This window comes from Echinops telfairi, unplaced genomic scaffold (genome assembly GCF_000313985.2).
Source record: "Echinops telfairi isolate 266 unplaced genomic scaffold, ASM31398v2 ScPeMD7_18;HRSCAF=68, whole genome shotgun sequence".
Taxonomy (NCBI): domain Eukaryota; kingdom Metazoa; phylum Chordata; class Mammalia; order Afrosoricida; family Tenrecidae; genus Echinops; species Echinops telfairi.
In genome coordinates this window covers 31515933-31518736 of record NW_022103915.1, presented here as the reverse complement: position 1 = coordinate 31518736, position 2804 = coordinate 31515933, and the positions used below count along the sequence as shown (strand labels likewise).

General features: G+C 41.9%; 1 protein-coding gene across 1 annotated transcript in view; it reads right to left on the bottom strand.

Moving 5' to 3' along the window:
- Positions 1 to 2804, bottom strand: part of ENTPD5 (ectonucleoside triphosphate diphosphohydrolase 5 (inactive)) — a 48122-nt gene that overhangs the window by 20117 nt on the left and 25201 nt on the right.

Here is a 2804-nt window from a genome sequence, read left to right as displayed (position 1 = left end):
AGTTGGTAGAGCATGAGACTCTTAATCTCAGGGTCATGGGTTCGTGCCCCACATAAGAGTCTCATGCTCTACCGATTGAGCTAGCTGGGCCTAGAGAGTCTCTCGTCCTCTCTCTCTCTCTCTGCTCCTCCCTTGACCTCTATTCAGCTCCCTCTCCTCCCCTGTTTCCCTTTCCCCTTGTCCTCCTTCCCGTCCCTCTCTCTCCACATGGACCACCAAGAGGGGCTGAGGTGAGCACTATCTCAACTGTACAATTGTGCTTACTGAACCCGTGGTTAATGGTGGGGGGCTGGCCACCCCACCTCATACCCCAAGATGTCACGTCAAAATTCTCCTGAACTAAGGTGACCAGATTTTAACATTGGTAAAGTGGGACACCATTGATAAAACTCATATCCTGGCGAAAGAGCCACATGGCAGCTGAAAACCATATACCCTAGCTTGTCATGCATGCTTTCCAAAAATCGGGATTTTTTTTAAATGCCGCGGGATGCGGAAAAAATTGTTAAAAATCGGGACCGTCCCGCCAAAAGTAGGACGTCTGGCCACCTTACCTGAACTCAAAATCCCTAAGTGGCTTCCTTCTTAGAATAAAAGCCAGCGTCCTTTGAGGCCCTACATGATAGATCCTACCCCACACCTGTGTGACCTCACCTCCTACTACCCTCCCATCATGCACTCGCTGCAGGTGCAATGACTCTGAATGTTTTCATTGTGTGCCCTCAAGTCAATTCCAACTCATAGTGATCCTACGAGATGGAGTAGAACTGCCCAGCAGTATTTCCTAGGTTGTCATCTTTATGGGAGACTATCAGGTCTTTTCTTCCATAGAGCCACTGGTGGGGTAGAGCTGCCAAGCTCCTAACAATTATTGCTTAAACATACCACACACATTCTTGTCTTACGGCCTTGTACAAGCTTGGGATACGCTTCCCCCAAATGCTTAGTTTAGTATAGGTTGCTTCTTACTCTCGTCAGATCACTAATCAAAGGCAACATCTACCAATGAAGTCTTTCTTGACACTCAGCATCGCCCCTGTCTGCTTAGGCTTTCTCCATAGCCTCTCCCCACACCTAATCTACTTTATATTTACTTATATTCTGCCTCCCCCTCAACTACAATGTAGTTGATTCCATTAAGGAAGGACCCTTTTGGTTTCTTTTGACCCTGCTGTATATATCCCCAGTACCTACCACCAGTGCACAGAGCAAATACTCATATATCGAATGAATGAATGAGTGAGTGAGTGAGTGAGTGAGAAATTAAGATTCTGATTCTCATTCAGACATGCTACCAGGAGACCAATCAGAGAGCTCAGCCCCTGGAAAAGGGGCTTCATTTGGTAAAATAGAGGGTCAGTGAAAACGAGGAAGGCCTTCAAGGTAATATAACTGTTGACACAGTGACTACAGCAATGGACGTAAGCACGGCTGTGAGGGTGGCACAGGAACAGGCCGTGTTTCATTCTGTTCTATAAGATCACAACGAGGCCTGGGCAGCTAACAACAAGCAGACACACTAGGCAGCTGGTTCTAGGTCGGTGCTCTGTGCTGACAAACAGCATCTTTAGAAGAGTAAATTAGCACACCCGTAATATAAAACCCTATCTGTGATTTTTTGTGTGTGGTTATAATGGGATCCTGCCTATAAATATTCTTCACAGAATACAATTTGAATTTTTCTAATTTTGTTTATTGCATAATAAATAAACCTCTGAAACCAGGGACTCAAGTGGAAAGTGGGTGTCGTAAGAATGATGAAGTCAACATATGTACTAAAGTGCTGGACACAGATGACGTATGTACAGATTGTGATGAGTTGTATGAGCCCCTAATAAAATGATTATTTAAAAAAAAATTAAGCTCTGCTCATAATGCATACATTACAAAGATTAAAATATATTTCATTTCCTGAGTAAATAAATAAATAAACGTAATAGCACTTAAAATATTGAGCTATATTTTTTCCTTTTTAAATCATGTCATTTTAAAATCATTTATCATACAGCTCTTATCACAATCCATACGTCCATACACTGTGTCAAGCAGATTTTTACATTTGTTGCCATCATTTTCAAAACATTTTCTTTCTACTTGAGTCCTTGGTATCGGCTCTTCATTTTTTCCCCCCTTCTCCCCCATGAGCTACATTTTTTAAAGTTCTGTACATTTTCTATCTGAGTAACAAGGGAATTGAAATAAATGACCTTTAAAAAATCTTTTCAGCTTCAAATTTTAAGATCAAACCTTCACCTAATTCACAATAAAGTTTTTTAATCTCCGTTAAGTTTCAAAATGCTATGTTAAGAGGGAATAGGTATCAGAAATTCAAAAACAAATAATCACATTGATGTAAAGAAGCATAGACAAAGTGAAGACCCAAAACCCACCTGTAAGATAACTGGACAGTCCCTCCCATATGGGAGGGAAGATGTATCCAGGGTTCAGTATAGCACTGATGAAACACACAACTATCTTCTAGTTCTTTAATATTTCCTCCCCAGACTATTATGATCCCAGTTTTACCTCATTAAGCTTGTTAGACCTGCGAATATTCATTTGTGCAATGAAGATCATTGGATGCCTGAATTGGATGCCCGCAGAAATAGTAATGGGGGCAATGATTCCCTGAGGGTACAGGAAGCGGGGTGGGGGTGGGGGACTGATAACAAAGATGACTGTTGTATTAGTCTGGGTACTTTGGAGAAACAAATCCACGGCGACTCACGTATAAGAGAGAGTTTTATGTAAAGAAAATGTGCATCACGAAAACATCCCAACCCAATTCTGCCCAAGCCCACAAG